Here is a 20,497-nt window from a genome sequence, read left to right on the forward strand (position 1 = left end):
TTACTTTGAAAACTGAGTCTTCTGGGGACATTCACAATTTGAGTATGTTTGCCAAATTTTCCCACTAATCATTTATAACCCTGGGGATCTTTCACTGCCTGTTTACATGGCCCTGTTTCCTGTGGGCTTTTTCTTTTCTGAGCACTTTTGTGTTTCACATGCTGTGATGTGGTGACAATTAAATGTTACTACTTTAAATGGGAGCAGGACCTGTATGATTGAGGCACAAGTGTGTCCATTGTTAACACTTTCTTTAAGCTATTAAATGTCCTCCCTAACTCACAGAGAGATCAGCCTTTTTATGCTTTATCACTTAGATTAACTTTCCATGTTGGTTTCACTTACAAAAATCCTAACCTAATTTGTGATCCATAAGGAAAATGCATCAATTAATCTCCTTAAAAAAGGTTATTATTGTTTTAGATGTATATCCCAGAAATCTGATTGTTTCCCCAAATCTTTCCATTGTCTTAATCATACCTTTGACATCTTAACATATCTATAAATAATTTCATATATCTATGTATATATATCTTTCTAATCCATATAAAATTTTTGATTACATAATTGCAAAATTTAAATTTTGTAATAGTATTTTTTTTATCTCTTCTATTCCATCTACTATATATTTCCCTTCTGCTTACAAAACATGGCAGCATCTTTCCTTGATTCTGGTACATTTAACTACTGTATCCTCTACCAACTATTTACTGCATATGTTTATAAGAAAGCATGTGCCTTATCTTTCACTTAACACTAGTATTACACATCACATGGGATCTAACTTGTGTACTCACTGTTCTTCTCAAATTACTCATTCCAGCCCCACTATTGATTCTCTAACATGAGAAAGGATTTTACTGTCTTCATTAAGTTGATCTAACTAATGAGCACCTACTCTTTCCTAAAATTTCTATTTACCTTGATCTTGGAGATAATGCGATTATAATTCTACCATTCCCTAATCTCCTTAACGATTACATGTACCTTAAACATAGATATCAGGGAAAATCTTCAGATCTGGAATTCTCTTCTATTGCAGTGGCCTGAATGAAATCAATTTCCATATTTGTGTGTTTTCTGTCTTTGATCCTGTCTTAGAATAGTCTCCCCCAGTTCATTTCCTTCTACTTTGTATAATCTTGACTCTCCAGATACTTCATCTATCTGACTCTCTTAAAATTTTTATTTAAAAATTTTTTTAACCTTTTATTTTATTTTATGAGCACAGAGCATGAGCAGAGGAGGGGCAGAGAGAGAGAGACACAGAATCAGAAGCAGCCCCCAGGCTCTGAGCTGTCAGCACAGGGCCCAACGTGGGGCTTGAACCCACAAATGTGAGATCATGACCTGAGCCAAAGTCAGATGCTCAACTGACTGAGCCACACAGGCACCCCTTATCTACTTGACTCTTAATAGTTGTTCCATATGGTTCAGCTGACACTTTATTCCTTTTTGAATTACAACTCTTTGAAAATTCTCAGATTCCACCAAATGTACTTCTCTTTGAAATTCCATGTCTATACTTTCAACTGCTTACTGAGTCTCTTTCATAAACATGAATTTATTGTTCAAATTCAGCACATGCCAAACCAAACTCATAATTTCCCCCCTCCCCGCTTTATCTGGGTCTTCTTCCTATGTTTTCATTATTGGTATACTGGCATTGCTATCTATTCAAGTTCCTGAACCAGGAAACTGAATATATCTTTGACTTTTCCCTTATATCTAATATCCAATTAATCACTCTCTCCTCTTTATTTCCTCTCTTTGCTGATTTAATTCAGACCTTCATCATCTCTCACTTAAAAAGCTGCATAAATCCATACTTACTTCTCCTGCCTTAGCTCATAATCTCCCCACAAATCATTCTCAGCAGTGTTACTAAAATTGTCTTTAAGAATGCAAATCTGATCATGTTCTTCAGTTATAAAAAGAACCTTAACTTGGCACTGGGGTTCTTCGGTATTTGGACCCAGACAGTCTCTCCAAAACTCAGATCCTCCAAACTCCATCTGTGTTACAAAAAATAAATGTCAAAATGCTAAGCTACCTGCCACGCTGCCCAGAGACTCCCTGCACTCCTGCTCATGTTCTAACACTGGCTGGAGTACGCATTCTCCTTTCATTGTCCTGATTTCTTTAAAACTCCATGCAAACATTTCTTTCCAGACAGATTTCATTTCACACAGATATCTCTTTTTGAATCTTGAGTGTTCCTCCTATATTCTCTTATACCATTCATATCACACCACATTATAATCACTCAATTGTTTCACCCATTCAAGCTCTTTATACAACTACAGAAATGAAAAGGTCCACTCTAATTATTTCCACATTCCTATAAACCAGTACAGTGCCTTGCAATTTTCATTCATGGCTCCTGGAGGAAATTCTGTTTAGACCTCTTCCCTGCCACTTGCAACACTGCAAGAACTTTGGTGCTGAAGTTACTTAGCTCTCCTCTAGGCGATATTGGCTCATGTCTTTCTTCATGGGGATGCTGAAAACAAAACTACATCCCAACCATTTGTTACCTTAGTGAGAGAAGGCATCAACTACGGTCTGAATGTTTGTGTACCTCCCTCCCAAATTCATATTTTGAAATCCTAACCCTCATAATGATGATGTTAGGAAGTGGGGGTTTTGGCAGGTGATTAGGTCATGAAAGCCAAGTTATCACGAATGGGATTAATGCCCTTAAAAAGGGGGCCCAAGAAAGCCCCCCTGTCCCTCCAGCTATGTGACGTTATAGGGGAAAATGACAGTGTATGAGGAAGTGGGCTGTCACCAGACACGAAATCTGCTGGTGCCTGGGTCTTGAACTTTGCAGCCTCCAGAAGTGTAAGAAATAAATTTTTGTTGCTTATAAGCCACCCAGTCTATAAGATTTTTCTGTGGCAGCACAAATAGACTAAGACAGCATTCCTTCTCATGAAACAAATTTAAAAAGTTATGCTAAGGTAAAGACCCTTTGTATGAATGAAAAGATGGATGGTTTCATCTGTGTACTCTGGGAAAAGCCACACAGCACAAGTTTTGAGAATAAGTAATCATCCAATGAATGGTTTTACAGAAACTTTACCTCTTGCTATATACACTGCTATATGTTTCTCTAAGCCAAGAACCATGACCATTTTTAAAACTTTATTTAAAAGGTATTCTTACTTAGAAAACATCAGGGTGGATTGTCTGTACCAGAGAAGTATTGACATAATTTCAAACTATTTTCCATAGATTTTGTCTTATTGCCTAGAATCTGGGTACTAGGTTTTTCATTAACACATCTCTAGTTGTTTTAAAATCACCTGTAGTTTCTGAGACTCTCATTCCATCAGTTTTATTACTCTGTCTCTCCAATGAAGAAAATAACAAATGTCAGCTGTTTTTACCTTCCTCTGAATTTCAAGTACAAAGTTCCATTTTTCATGGAACATGCAGGCAACATACAGGATTTGAATATAATCTTTTTAGTCAGATACTCTATTCTCTTTAAAAGCATCGTTTTCAGTGGCAATGAAACTAGTTGAGGTTTTTCGGTCTGACAAACCTAGTTTCAATTCTGACTCTATATGGGACACTGTGAGACTGTTGCCAATTCAATCATCCTATCCAACCCTGGCTTTCTCATTTGTAAAATAGGAATAGTTGTATTGACTCAGGAGCATGCGCTGATGTTTTCTTGCTTAATATCCATTTCTAACTCTTTTTTCCTAAAATTCTGACATTATTCAGGTGTCTACCCATCATCCACAGTCATTTATCTCAAGTAAAGCTGACGTGACCTTAGAGATCTGTCTAATTGTAATCCCATTTCCTCTATCAATGGTTGTTTTAGGAATAGACATATGTAAGTGTGTCTCAATTTCTAACACTTTCTGGACCCTGATAAATTTTATTCAACACTTTTTTCAAAAGTTATAATTGCCCCAAAGCTGTACATTCATTGGGTGAGTATGGGGGTGAAAATTGTTTGCTTAACCATCACCACCACCAAGGCTCTCTCTTCCTTCTCTCAATTCATTCTGGGATCTTACATTTGCTAAAAACTGAGGATCCCTTGAAATGTCAATGGTTTTCTCAACTGGTTCATTTAGAGTAATTCCATAAATTGAGGGAGGCACATCTGATCTCAGTTTCTGTTGCCTCTGCCTACATGGAGCTGGTCAGGGAGGCTATGAGTAGAATGGGTGTTGATAGGAATGAAGAATATGGCCAGGGACTATATAAGTGGTTTTGTGTTTTTATAAATTTGACTAAAAGTTTAAAAATAAACCCACAAGAATATCTTTTCTGGTAACTCCATCAGAGTATATACGTGCACACACACATACACACTATGTTCACCCTGCAAAATAATAACTCTCAACATTTTCCATGAAGGGCACAGTCATCTTACTGTATTCTCTCTAGGGCCCCCTCATGTAGACATACAACAATTGAAGCAATGGACAAATCAGCTCTCTCTAACCTCTAGGACTCTCCTTTGACCATGGGCTATGGTAACAGCATGTTCAGTTTGTTCTACCATATTTCAGAATCATCCCACCCTAGTGTCTATCTTATTATTTGAAATGCTCTCCAAATATATCTGTATACAAATGTTCCAGGCAAACTTATATTATCATTACCTTCCAAATATATTATTTGGTCTTTCTTAATCTGCCTCCCTGACCCCTACTCCTCAGACCATCTCTTACTATCCTTTTTATTTGCCTCACATTTCTGAGTGCTCTTCTCTGCAGAGCTGGTCACAGAAGGGACATAAGCAAAATCTTAGAGGTAAAAATCTTTTCCCAAGCCCTGCTTCCTGAGATCTGAAGTTATATAGAGCTGTCAAAGTGGACCAGGATGGGCCCACTGAGGGTTCACTGGCAGAGTAAAGCAAGGAATTCACTGAAATAGAAAATTACCTTTTACCTAGGAAAGGGGTTGTATGGGCTAAAATCAGAGCTTAGAACATGAGCATAAGAGTTCACAGAGGTAAAGCTTTTTGTGGAAGAGAGAGCACCTAAGTTTGAAAAGGAAAAGAAAGAAGAGAGAGAAAAATATATATATAGTTTATAAGAAGATACATGTATCTTATGTATTTTTTATAATGTGTAAGATATAATGTATATAATGCAAAAGCAATAAAATATATCATCTATCTATCTATCTATCTATCTATCTATCTATCTATCTATCTTCCTGTCCATCATCTATCTATCTACTGAGAGAAATACACCTTTAGGAAAAAGGGAACATGTCTCAGCACTGTGCTTTGGGAAACAATGCCTGAGAACTAGTGTTGTGACTTTGAAACTCAATTTTTGTGCTTCTCTGCAACCTGTGCAGGCATTTGAACCAGCAAGAGCATCATCTTGGATAAAAGACTGTGAAGATCAAACTACATTTTCAAAACAACAGGCCAACAAGATGCAGTAGAAGTAGGGGACTATCAAAACTTTAATTTTATGTCAAATTGGCATTTAGAAACAAACATATCTCATTTGTATCTGACAAGAATTTGGGGGTTATTTAAGGTAGACTCAATTATTCCTGTCATGGAATGTAGGTGTTTGGATGATAACATCTAAAAACGAAAGCCAAATAAAGCTAGTAAAACCCAATTGCGTTGCAAAAATTAAATAGGGGAATATCAAAGCTACCTGCAGCTAAAATACATCACAAGAGCAATTTCATCTTCCACTTGAAACACAAGGAAAAAGCAATTAATAAAACTGTTTCAATAACTCCTCCAGCTAATGAAAGAAATTGCTTGCCAACCAAGAGATACAACTTTGGTAATCATTGAAAGGTGGTTGACATGGTATGAAGGTGTACATGAGACACATGTCACACTGCAAGGAAGTGTGATTTTGAGGGAAAGATGCATGCATAAATATTTCTGTGAAATTAGAAGCAGTGAAGACACCATTATGCCAACAGAACTGACTTTTACCATTGCAATGCTAGGTTCAGGAATTTTAAAAAGTACTTTTTTTTTTTTTTGCATAATGTGAACTTAATAGAAGAGTCTGTATCTGATAGCCATGCTATTGCAGATGGGGTTACTCTTAAGAATTTAAAACGCAAACTATCAAGGTGAAATATTATAGGTCAGGGCAAATGTTCAACACAGAGGAATCTGGTCTGTACTGGAAGAAAATGCCTTGAAAAAGATATATATTCCAGGAGAAGCACGAGGCAGGGTTGAAAACAGCCAAGGTTTGTCTTTGTGGAAATGCAGTAGGCATTTTGATTACTTTTGGCTCTTCCAATCCCATTATATTAAATATTAAGACGAAAAACCTCTTTCACATGTATATAGGGTCTAATGGAAATAAATTTTGCTGGGGTACAACTCTTTTTTCTTTATTTCATAACATTTTCATGGTAGAATGGGGACAAGTATCCTGCTTCACAAATCTTCAGGTTAAGATTGTGCACATGACAGATTTTTCTATATTTGCATGAGAAAGATACATGTTTTAGTAGTTTCATATTACAAAGTTCCTCAAGATAAACTTTTCATGACAATCAATCATTAATTTTTCTGAAAAAAGGAAAAACTAGTGATTAAGTATATCTGCCCCCAAATCAAAGTTAATGGGCCCATTCAATAATACCAAAGCTTTGGTACAAGGATGCATTCTGAATAATGGTAAGGGGACCAGTGGTCACATCTGAGTGTTTTAGATTTTGTTGTGCTCTAATATGAACATTTTCTGAGCAAGGCAATAACCTTATGATCTTCTGTGCTATAGGGGAGGTTTGAGAGGCATCAATATATAAGGAATGCTTCTCTCTAGTTAAGTCTTGGCAAGTTCATCTATAAATATCAGTTAAACTGTCTTATGTGAAGCAATCCAAGTTACAACCAACTGCTTGAAGAGGTGGATTTATTTATTTATTTTTTAATGTTTACCTATTTATTTTGAGAAAGACAAAGCCAGCAGGAGAGGGATGGTGGGCTTGTGGGGGGGGGGGGGGTGGGCAGAAAATCCCAAGCAGAGCCTGACATGGAACTCGATCCCACGAACTGTAAGATCATGACCTGAGCCGAAACCAAGAGTCAGACACTTAACCAGCTGAGCCACCCAGGTGCCCCGAACAGGTGGGTTTAAAACAAGTTTCAGTGTGGAATCAAAGCTGAAATATTAAGCATTTTATTAGACTTATTACATAAAGAGAGCTTATTTCACTGTTAAATAAAATTACTAATAAATGTGAAATATGGATATCCATCAGAAGTCAAATGGTCAGAGGCCAACTTGATGGTTTCTTTTAGGTTGTTCAGAAAAACAAAAAGACTAGAGAAAAGAAAAGACAAGAAAATGAGAAAAGAGAAAAAAAGAAAATAGAAAAAGAAAAGAAGAAAAAAAGAGATTGGGCCCAATAATATAGGTCCACTAACCGAGAATTTGATCAATAAAATTATGCTACTAATATCTTCAAGGTCATTTAAAAAATAGTGTATATACACTTAGGACTTTACACTGCTGAAAAATTACTTGGTATTTATTACCGCATAATTCCTTGAATATCTTAAGTGTGTGTGTGTGTGTGTGTGTGTGTGTGTATTTTCCATTAAACCATTTGCCTAACATTTGCCTAAATATACAAAGGTAAGCAGCACCTTTGTCATTCTCAAGTTATCTGTCCCCCAACCACCAAGGGGCCAAGACTTAAAAAAAAATGAATCCTCAGGAAAGAAAGGACATTTAGTAGTGCTATAGTGCAATTAAGTTCAAGCGCATGCCCTCAAGTAGCATATTGACCTCGTCGTGGGCTGTGTTAGTTTGCAGTCTTCCACTGACCTGCAGACCATACTTTAAGAAGTTATTCTAAAGAGTATATTTGTGGGGGTAAAATTTTTCCTGCGTTGGAGATTTACTTGTGTAAGTACAGAGTCAATGCTAGAGAAACACTTCTAACATCTTGTAGCACATAACTATTCAGATTTTATATTAAGGTGTGCGTTTTGATCACTTTCTTGGCACATCCAAACAGTACGGGTCTGACATTTGGGGCATGTGATGCTATTTAGGTAACTGTGTTATGCGACAAAAAACAATTAAACACCTTCTTTTATAGCTTAAATTTATGATCTAATTTATATGAGAGTACATTGTGGCTTACAGTTTGGAGAGACCAAATTTTAATTATAACCAGAAGGGAATCTGATTAAGAGAGGATGATCTTGATATACTCAGCAAGGATAATAAATAGCTTCTCATCCCATCAGCATTAACAGAGAGTGTCCGTAACAACACAACACTTCATCTGACAGCTTATAATGAGTCTGTAAGGTTCTCACCCTGTCTAAAAGCTTGTAGCGGTTTTATATTACCTCAAATTTGCTGCATTTCTACACAAATAATTCTCTAATTGCTGCATAAATTTACATTTTAAGCTTAACAGCAACTTAAACAGCTTCTAAACACCATTGATATTCAGGATGGTATCTAATGCACATCAAGACAACAAAATATTTCTTGAGACTCAGAAAATTATCCATCCAATTATTTCTATAAATTTATCATCTCAAACAATCATTGAGGCAGCGCTATTTCGCCTTTGCTTTTTTTTTTTCCTTGAACGTATTCATTCCTACAATAGATAAATGTTATTAGGAGTCTGTGGTAAAAAAAAATAGATTTGAGATAACAGATCATATATATGTATGGTATGTTTATTCAAGATATTCAATGCTGTAAAAATTTTAGTTGTCTAAGGGAAACTATACTATGGTATGTAACTAGATGATAATTCACTTTATTTGTGGAAAATATGCACATACCTACCTTTGGACAAATTCAAGTTGTAGGACAAAACCAGCTTTAAGAGAAATACTGAATAACCTTGAGCACACATTCCCTTCATAATTAATTAAAATATTAATGCATTCTCAAAATGTAGAGAAGTTTGATTCATGAAATTAAATATATTTACCAAATCATTTTTTCTTAATATCAAAATATGCATACATATGTATGTAGATGCATGCACATACATGTTATATATAGGCAATTTAGTCCCACTCAATAAGCAACTTTTTTTTCCTATATATGTGCTGGGCTTCTGGTGGAATTTATATAAATTTATAGCAGAATAATTTATGTAAAATTCTGGTTTGTTACAAAGTCTCTTATCCTGGTCTTCATTTTAATTACATACTTTTTTCTTCCAATGCTTGAGGCCCTGAATATATGATCTTCTTACATACAATGTTTCTATCTATTGATGTACTTCCAGGGTGAAATAAAAGAATTCTGATGATCAGTTCAAACTCTTTTTATTACCTTGTTACTAAATATAACATCTTACCCTTTAAACAAAGCTTCTTAAAGGTAGTTGTTGCCTCCTGGTTAGTCCTAAACTGACTGGACTGTACCTTCAAGCAATCCCAATAAAACTTCTCATGTTAAGGTCATCGTTGATTCTAGTTCCTAACTCAAGGGTCAATTTTCAGTTTTTAATTTATTTGAATAGTTTGTATTTAATTCCATTTTCTCTTTCACCCTTGTAAGTAAGTCCTCTCTCCTTTTGCCTCTGTATGACACTGCTCTCTTTTACTGAAAAGAGACCGCACTCCTATTCAGTGACATTTGAGGACATTTATTGATTGATCTGTTCTTCAAGTGATAGTGTCACATAAAGCTCAGTTCTTAGAATATTTTCTTCTTACATACTTTTCAGAAATATTTTCTGCTTTCATGGTTTTAATTACCATACCTAACTGGATAAATGATCATTTCTTTAGTAATGAGAGACTAGGCATTTTGTAGTAATGAGCTAGCTCCCCATCTCTCCATCTTATCCCAATAACGGTTAAATAAACAGATAAGCTAGGGACCAGTACTCTTGATAGTCACTCAAAGGAAGTGGTGAGTTACACATTGTCTCTTAAAACATATTTGCAGATGTAGCGTATATTAATGCTCCTCACATTTTATTGCCACGGCTTCCCTTACAACAACAGGAAAAGAGGTAGACTATTTGTGAATAGGTCTACCATCCCCCAACTTCTATTGCCCACTCATCTTAAGACTTATATATTGTTCTGTCTTTTGGAAACCTATACTTATACAACTATATGAATTTGAGACAAATGTCTAAAATGGAACTCATATCTTTTCACTCATGTTAGAACGTCCCCTTTTTATTTCTTGTCTTAATGAATGTCATTTATTGCCTATCTGGTTGCTTCAGCTAGAAACCTAGGAAATCATCCTCAATTTGCCATCAGGGTGATCTATCTAAAATTAAGTTTTTCATTCAAAGTCCCTTACTTTGACACACCTTGTAAATATAATACAATTGAAAAGTAATTAGCAAACAGGGCTTTCATGATCTTTCCTGAGTTATCTCAGAAAACTGAAGACCCATTACTATACAATTTGCAACTTATGCTCTTTCCAAATTGAACTATGGATTCTCTCTCATCATGAAAATTTCTCATGTTATTTTTTGTCTTTGGCGTAAAGGTCTAGTAGATCTTTCTCAGGACTGTGTTAAACTAATTCCTGATGGTCTTTTTGGATTCAACACACACTACCTTTTGTGGTAAACCTTTGACTTCACGTCTCCCATCTAATCTGGGACACATACAGTGCACTCAGTTCACCTCTTCCCTTAAATTTTATTCACTTATATAATCATTTGTTAATCACAAATACTTTTTGACTACCCACTATAGAAATGACCCTTATACTCATAAAAAATAAGCAGAATTAATTAGAGGTAGGTGGGGAAATACTCAATAAAACCTTAAATAGATAATATACAACAATATAATAATATACAACAATAGATAATCGTGTGCCATGGTACCACTTTTTAATAAAAATTTTAATGTTTTTTATTTTATTTTGAGAGAGTGAGAAACAGAGTGTGAGCAGGGGAGGGGCAGAGAGAGAGGGAGACACAGAATCTGAAGCAGGCTCCAGGCTCTGAGCTGTCAGCACAGAGCCTGATGTGAGGATCAAACCCAGGAACCATGAGATCATGACCTGAGCCGAAGTTGGACATTTAACCGACTGAGCCACCCAGGTACCCTGCCATGGTACCACTTAAGGAAATAAAGAGACACGTGATAGTATCTGGTAGTGTTGGGAGGTGCTTAATAATCAAGAAGCAGCTTCTCTGAAGAGATAATAGTTGAACTAACAATAACCTAGAAAGAGACATCTTCAGAAACAAACAAGACAAAAAAAACCCCCAAAAAACAAAAAAAACAAAATCATGCCCAAAGGTTATGAGACAGTAAAGGCCTAGTTTAAGGGACAAAATGGAGATGGTGTGTTCCCATTAGTAAGCAAGAAAGAGAGAGGCTTGAGATAATTCAGAACAATATTATGTAGGGCAGTGTAGGTCAAAATCAGCTTTATCTTAAGAGTAACAGAAAGCCCGTTGAGGGCATGAAATTGGAAGAGAGGTTGGTGAAAGAGGAGAATAATAAGAGAGTGAAATGATCTGATTTATAATTTTGAAAAGTGGCCTCTGGCTCTTTTGTAATCATCGAATTGTGAACTGTATAGGGAACACGGGACCATTGGAAATTGACTGCGATAATCCTGTGAAAAGACATCACGTGTTAGCATATATCATCTGCATTACCATCACACTATAGCACATCATAGTGTTCCAGAATTTTCTGTGGTATTTATGTGTGAACTTCATGTGGGAAGCATGTTGTCATCTCAAAGGCATAGCATAGTGATCTATGGATAAAAATCTTTTAATAATATTTGCTAAATGAGTTAATAGACTAAAAAACCAAAAAGTGAAAAAAAATGTTGATGCATCGTAAGTGTATTTTATAACATTGTTTTCACATATAATTATCCATTAATTATAAATTAAAAATAATTTTAAAGAACTGTCAGTTTACTTTTCAGAGGTAAATAATTTCAGGAAAACCTTAAAATTGCCTACGAAGTGGTTATGGATACCTTTAAAAAGTTTATATTTTTGTTCTGGGAGGAACTATAAATAAGACAGAGCAGAGGGACAACTGTAAGGCTTAAATGTACAAAAAGCTTACAATTGACTCATATGCACCAAATAGTTTATTTGTGTACATAAAGAAACTCATGAACTCATGGGGGCGCTTGGGTAGGTCAGTCGGTTAAGTGTCAGACTTCCGCTCAAATCGTGATCTCAAGATTCCTGGTTTTGAGACCTGTGTTGTGTTTTTTTGCTGACAGCTTGGAGCCTGGAGCCTGCTTCAGATTCTGTGTCTTCTCTCTCTCTCTGCCCCTCCTCAGCTCGTGCTCTGTCTCTCTCTCTCTCAAAAATAAATAAACATCAAAAAATTAAAAAAAAAAAAAAAAGGAACTCATGGATTTGGAACAGACTTCATTTTCTTCTCTTTTTCCTTCTATTTTTCCTCTGTCTTCTCCTTCTTCCTCTTCCCCTCTCCTTCTCTCTTTCCCTCCCCCACCTCTCCCCATTCCTCTCCTTCTCCTTCTTCTCCTTGTTCTTGTTCCTTTTCTCCTTCTTCTTCTTCTCCTACTAATCCTTCTTCTTCTTTCTCTCCTCCTCCTCCTTCTTCTCCTTCTCCTTTCCCCTCCTCCTCCCCTTCCTCCCTCTCTCCTCCTCTTCCCCTCCTCCTCCCCCCGTCCTCCTCCTCCTCCTCCTCCTCCTCCTCCTCCTTCTTCTTCTTCTTCTTCTTCTTCTTCTTCTTCTCTTCTTCTTCTTTCCTCCTCTTCTTCACAAAGTAGATTCACTATGAGGCTTTTCCACAATTGCTCATTTAAATGAGCTGAGAACTGAATGACCTTTGAGTTTGAGGTAAGATCATAAGATCATAAGAGCCTTACTCTTTAAGGATGAGAGTGAACTTAAGATGAAGAGGTTCAGCAGAACAAAACAGATTAACAAGGAATGAATATCTGAATGTTTAGTGTGATGTGGATGCATTGAATGGAGGAAAATCCTCACTTATATACAAGAAATTTGATTGTGTATGCTCCTTGAAGGAGTAGATTGTATCTATGGGTTATTACATCTTTGACAGTTTCTGGTTTATACACAAGCACACACAAAAAAACCCATATATGTGTTGAATATGAGGGGTGCCTGGGTGGTTGAGTCAGTTAAGTGTCTGACTTTTGATTTCATTATTTCAGCTCAGGTCATGATCTCACGGTTCATGGGTTTGAGCCCATGTTGGGCTCTGTGCTAATAGCATGGAGCCTGCTTGGGATTCTCTGTCTCCCTCTCTCTGCCTCTCCCCTGCTCAGGCTCTGTCTCTCTCCCTCTATCAAAATAAATAAATACACATTAAAAAATAAAATAAGTGAATGAGAAAAAATAAATTTGAAGATGACAAGGGTAAATAAGGATGCTTGGTGTGATATGATCTTAATTAGAATTAACTGCACAAGTGAAAAGAGGCTATAGTCTCATGTTCGAGAGAAAAAGTAATGCAAGTAATAAAACAATCAGTGCAAAAGAGCTTAGAGAATTTTTGCACTTCTGTTAAAAATTAGAAAAGTGAATTAGAAAACAGTTTGTGGAGGATAAGCTAAAAGATTAAATGAAGTAGAATAGACAGTAAAGGAAATAAAAAATGGTAAAAGGGTCTTCAAGGTGATAAACATAGATTACAAACAATCAAGGGTGACTCTAAGTATGTGAAGAGAGAAAATGGTCTATTATTGGAAAGTTTTAAGATTATTTTTTAAATGTAAATTTCTCCTCTAAATCTGATAAACATTTTTATTTACATATTCTGCATTCTTAGGAAAAAAGGAAAATACGTGGGTTTTTGATATGTATGGCAACATTACCCTGCCCACAAAGTGAAGGTCTTTAACTAGCAAAATTGTCCTAATTTTAGCAGTCATGATTTTTAATCTTTTCTTTATTCAATTTATTTTGTAATCACTCTACTTTCATAAATTATTAGCTTTTGTCATTGGTTTTCTAAGGAGCAGGCCTTATCGGAAAAAATCAGCAAAAATATTTGAACTAAGCATTTAGCAATAAAGATAATTTTCTTTCTTTCTTTCTTTCTTTCTTTCTTTCTTTCTTTCTTTCTTTCTTTCTTTCTTTCTTTCTTTCTTTTTTTCTAGAAGGCAATTGAAAGATAAAGGGTCCAAATCATTACACAGTGCTCACACATATAATTGGAATCACATACCTTTTCAGCATAAGAATTATCTTATCCATTGTGGGCTTTATTTCTTAATTAAAAGAAAACAACACAATTCAAGTAATGATCATAGTTTCTTACTATTTATTTAAAGAACAAGTCACTTAAGAATCTAATTTATTGGGAGAGAAATCTCTGTGGTATGTTTGTGTAGATGTGCACAGAGAATAAAGACTACTTAGAATAATAACACTCTCTTGCATTCATTCTCTGACCTTTTCTCTATAAAATAAATACTTTAGTCATTGGACTCTATCAACTTAAAATTTCTAATAATATTGTTAAGGACTGAAAGGAAGATTACCTTATATTACATATGAATGAATGTAATTTCAATGCCATTATTTTTAAATTTCTCTAAATATAAAAATAAAACTTATTTAGTAAGTGAGGAGAAGAGTGTGAACCCACATCACGGGCAAGCAAGCACTCTTAACATTTGCATAATTTTCCTTCGAAACATTCATCTATGTATTTACAAATAAATGTGATTAATATTGATTAAACAATCTTGTATCTGCTTTTGCACTTAACAGTTTATCATGTAAACAATGATTATTTCAGAATCTTTGCAAACAGTTTTAATGACTGCGACATATTTCAGTTTTATAGTTTTGTAATGACCTCCTTAACTATGTTCTCATTGCTGAACATTCATTACTATTTATTTTTTTCTTTTATAAATAGTCCTAATATAACTGCTTTACATGCAAAGCCCTTGACCTTCTAGATCAGATGACTCACTCTTTTACTTGAAAATGCCATACTTTGTCTCAGGTCATCATCTCGGGGTTCACGAGTTTGAGCCCCAGAAGGGGCTCTGCTGTCAGCACACAGGCTGCCTCAGATTCTGTCTCCCTCTCTCTTGGACCCTCTCCTGCTTGCGAGCTCTCTCTCTTCCTCAAAAATAATAAATAAACATTAAGAAAAACAAAATGCCATAAACAATCTCAAGTTACTATAAATTAAAACAAAAAACAAAAATAGTGTGTTGGAAGGCCAGTTTGACAATTTGATGGGTCACAGAATATAAACAGTTTGCCAGAATAGAAAGAATTCCAAAACCCTTGGAGCTTGTGACTCAACAAAACCATGTCAATTTTCTCTGGGTTTTTTGTTCTGCACAAGGTTGTGTATTAACTTCCCTCTTCTCTCCTTTGCTTCTTTTGGGTGCATGGAGTATAGGTGTGGCAGCTGCTGTCCTCCTAATATCTTTCATCACAGGTAAGAAGCTCACACAACTTCTCTCTGTCTTGCTCCAGACATGAAAATTCAGGAGGGTGTTCTTTAGCTCCACTTGGGTCTGACACTCATCGCTGAACATTCATACTTACCAGGAGGGGAGCAGGGTACTATGAATAACCCAGTTTGAGCCAGGTGTCCACCCCTGGACAGATGCCATAATATAGCACCTTTGCTTTTGCTTAAGCTAAGTGCACATAGGAGATGTAGACAATTTTGAAGGACCTTGTGACAAGCAAGCTACAGCACCACAGGAATATCCATTATTCTATTGACTGGAAACTAGATCCTTCCCAAGGCAGGACGTTGCTGCAAAAGCTTGGACACTATGATAGGTAATGTTGTTTGGTCTAAATTGACTGGTTGAGGAAAGAGGAATGCGGGTGAGATCTTTCTACTAATAAAACAAAATGAGTTGTTAGTAAATAAAAGTAGGCTTTCTGATGAGCCTTGGTCTGAAGTCTAAGGCTTAATATATTACCCGTGAAGTCAAGAACACAGTGTCTTGAGCACAGCTGAAAATCCAGCTGCAATAAAATTCTGTTAAAATGAATAGCAATATAAGTGTCTGGGCTCGTCCTGGAAAATTTAACATACAGAATGACTTCTGGACCTTCACACGTGATTCCTCCACATCTCCTGGGATGTGGCATTTATAAAACCAAATGAGTCCAAATGAGAAGTCTAAACCAGGGACTCCTCCCTGGTTACAAAGTTTAAGTCATATAAACCCATGCAGCAAATTTTCCTCTTTGCACCCACCCACCCAATTAAAAACTGTGTGTTAGCAGCATGTCTGGGATAAGCAGATATGACCATCCTGCTTATGAAGTTAGGAATACATTCTTCACTCCTAGCACCACTCGCCCTGCCCCACCACCATCAGAAGTACTCAACCTGCTCTGATACATCTTAATAAACATTGACATTTGAAAAGTGTTTATTTATTTTTGAGAGAGTACAAGCAGGGGAGGGGTGGGGAGAGGGGGACAGAGGATCTGAAGCAGGCTCTGCACTGACAGCAGTGAGCCCGATTGGTGCTTGAACTCAAAACCACGGGAAATCATGACCTGAGCCGAAGTCAGATGATCAACTGACAGAGCCACCCAGGGGCCCCAAACATCGACTTTTTAAAACAAACTTTATACAATATTATAGGTGGCCACATTTCTCAATTTGCATGATCCCCAAGAGACTAGAAAGAATTTGAACTCTGTTCACATTTTCACTAAGTATGCCAAGACATACCTTAAAAAGTTTAGGGAACAAAGGAATAGTCTACCAGGTAAAGTGGAATGAGTGTCAGGTCATGGAGGCTTAGGGCTCTCCATTAACTCCTGCCTCACTCACAACCACCAGGGCTCTGGGGTTTTAGTGCCTTGTACTGACAGAACACTTGGCTAGCAGAGACTCTAAGGACTGTGTGGTCAGAAAAGCTCTCTGAAACTCAAGATTAAAATATCAAATATTTTTGCTACAGAGGGTGGCTCATACGTCTTAAAGCTTCTGGAAAAACAGAATAGCAGATACCACTGAAAGAGACTTGAGATGCTCGGGATCTTATTAGGTCTGAGACCACTGTTTCCCCACCAGGTATGGCAGGAATCTGAGACTCCGGACTCACAATACAGCACTGTGTAGATCCTGAGATTCTTGGCAATGCTGGGGACAGAGAATCTCTAGATGAAGTGAGACTTTCTGAAAGACACATAGATGAAATTGCAGTCCCAAGATTCAGGATATAATTGTAAAAGTGACACATTGTATATACCCCTTAAAGAAACTCAAGGCACATCAGGTACTCTAAGAAAAATCAAATATTTATCAAATCCATGATTGACAAGAATTTTCTAAATTTAAAAGCTGTAGAAGATACCATGAAGGCACATAAACATGCATTTGATTACTGAAGAAGGAAAAGGCATTCTTGGATCATAAAAATCCACCCCAAATAAAAAGATAATAAACAGAAAACAAACTGCCATAAACGTTACAACATTATTCTTAATATGCTCATACCAATTTCAAATTGGTTAGAAAAACAAACTAATAGTGTAAATAATATGGTGAATACCTACCAATTTTAGAGAAAAAACTATTTTTGTACCTACACACACACGCACACAGACAACACATGCTTACGTGTACATGTATTGTCGTTATGCAGCAATTCAAAGGACGATCACCATTTCTTATATGTTATCTCTACTTTTGGCAGTAAAAATTTTTATTGTTAAGAGATAAATATGGTTTTCTTTTCAAGAGTATTTTGAACTTATATGTTTTTAAACATAATATCAAATTGCTATTTTTAAAATTTACATGTATCAGCTTATATTTGTATCACCTGGTTGAAGCATAAGATCCTCATCAATTGGGTTAGCTCGCATGTAAGGAAAACAAAATACACTTCCTATTCCATGATTTCCCTGACATTATCTGGGAATGAACAGTTTAGTAATGAAGGCTTTTAAAGCTCACGTATTTCAGGAGTAAATTTCCACTATGTTGCCCTATGAGGGATGCATCATCCTGGGACTCAATTCTGTAAGAGCACTAAGGACTAGTACCTGAGAACATGAGCACCTGTGAGCGTTACACAGATACTGGGAATTCATTCTCCATCAGTCCGTTTGTGCAGTAAGTAGGTATCTGGCTTTTCTCTGTGCCAGAGGCTGCACTCTTACGGATGAGTAAGAGTGTTCTCTAGTTGCTTACAATGAGGAAAGAACAACAATATTGTTTGAGTTTCTCTTGGGGTTAATTCAGTGTGTGTGTGTGTGTGTGTGTGTGTGTGTGTGTGTGTATACACACACACACATATACTGGAAAAATTCAGAAAATACGATGTTTTTTATTTTGTTCATTCCTAAATTTCATGATGTAGGAATGTTGGATTGGTGCATTTTTTAAAAAAAAATTATTTATTTTGAGAGAGAGAGAGAGAGAGAGCAGACAGAGGCGGAGAGAGAGATAGAGAATCCCAAGCAGGATCCACACTGTCAGCACAGAGCCCGGCACGGGACTTGATCTCACGAACTGTGAGATCATGACCTGAGCCGAAATCAAGAGTTGGATGCTTAACTGACTGAGCCACCCCAGCACCCCTGGATGGGTACATTTTTTAATGAACATAATTGTGAAGAATATGAAGAATGTAATTTCATTTAATATTCATAATAATGATATCAGTATTTGGCATTTACTGTGCTTTCACTGTGTGCCAGGTACTGTTCTGTGTTCTGTCACGTGTATCTCTTTGTATTTTCACAAAAATCCTAAGATAACTGAGGTACAAAAAATCCTTTTATCTGTTATTACAGTTCTACATATAGAAGAGCATTTGTTATGACTCAATGTGCGTGTCCTCTCAAAATTTATATGTTGAAATGCTCACCATCCCCCCCCCCCCCACTCCCGCCTCCCACACCACAGTCAATGTGATGATATTACGAGGTGGGACATTTGGGAGGTAACTAGGATTAGATGAGGTCATGAGGGTAGAGCCCTCATGGATGGGCTTGGTACCCTTCTAAGAATCAGAGAGTGTTTGCTTCTTTTCTCTGTCTCTGTCACGTGAGTGTCCAAGTCAGCACTCTGCAACCCAGTAGAGGATCCTCACGAGAACCCTGCCTTAGTGGCACCCTGATCTTGGACTTCCAGCCATCAGAACTGTGAGAAATAAATTTCTATTGTTTATAATCCTACACAATCTATGGTCCTTTGTTATAGCAATCCAAAGGACTCACATAACCTCTGAAAATGGAAAGCTATTATCATTTATTTTGTGACGAAATTTATTTGGTGCTATACTTCAGAGCTGAATTGATTTGAGGTTAATAATAGTCTTTAACTAAACCTACTTAGTTTGAAAGTTTGTATGTTCGGCTGAAAAAATATTGTCTTTTATTATGAATAATGCTGTGGGTTGTTATGGAATATATGGAATATGAGTGAATTACCTCACTACCATACAGTTTCAACTGAGAAATACATACAGCTCCAAGGGTTTTGGAAAAGGTATTGTGGATCTCTTTCTCCCATTTACTAATGAGCAAGCTGAGGCCCAACGTGCTCAGGAAACTTAAGCAGGGTCACATAGTCTGTAAAAGAACTAGTATAGAAACCCAGTGATAGATGGCTAAAAGTAATTTTCCTAACTAGACTTCAGGAATGACTAAAATATATTCACATACAAGTAAAGTATGAATAGCCATTAATGAATAAATGCTGTAGAAACATTATAATTGAGGCAGGAAAGCTTTTGCCTGGATATCTTGAAAAGAAGAATTCTAACCCAACTTCTATTACTAACCAGCTCTGTGACCTTGAGCAAGTCTGTTAAATTATCTCTGTCCTAAATTCCTGTTCATGTGATAAGGATCATTATACCTGCCTTACAAAAATCTTGTAAAGGTAAAATGATATAATTGTGGCAAAGTACTTTGAAACTAATTAGTGCTGTACTTATATAAGATGTTATTATAACAGTTTCATAATATAAAGGGATAGTTTTATTCTTTTAAATTTAAAAAAAATTAGAAAAAATTCAAACTTATAATACTCAAGAGAAGCATTTCCCAAAGTGTGCCTCACAGAACACTAATTTGTGGAAAGCTTCAGGACAAAAATAATATTGTGATCCAATACAGTTGAAAAAAGATACATATCATATCTTCCTTTTAAAGATTCACAAGGCTAATGTAAATATCAAAGGTTCTTAGAGTCTCACTCAAAGAAAACTTTTTTTTTTCCTATATTTAATCCAGGACTTCCAAAATTTATTAAGTCACCTTTCAGCAACAAAGACTCAGGGAGACTGGAATGTTAGAGTGGATTTGTCATAAAAGACATGACTCTCACCACCAATGTTTCACCGCCATCGTGAGCAATAAATTTGTCGGGGGCCCCTAATATCCTTAAAGAGCTCTCTGATTTTTCTTGTCTGTAACAGACCTCACAGAGGGTAACTGCAGTCATTTAGGGAAACCTAAATTCAACTGGAATAATTGGATCCTGGGTAGGGTGGCCAGTGGCAGCCTTCAACCACCAAAGGCAAAGGGGGCACAGATACTGTCCTGGGCAGCACAGTCAAAGCAGCAATCAGAG

Source organism: Acinonyx jubatus, chromosome E4 (genome assembly GCF_027475565.1).
Source record: "Acinonyx jubatus isolate Ajub_Pintada_27869175 chromosome E4, VMU_Ajub_asm_v1.0, whole genome shotgun sequence".
NCBI lineage: Eukaryota > Metazoa > Chordata > Mammalia > Carnivora > Felidae > Acinonyx > Acinonyx jubatus.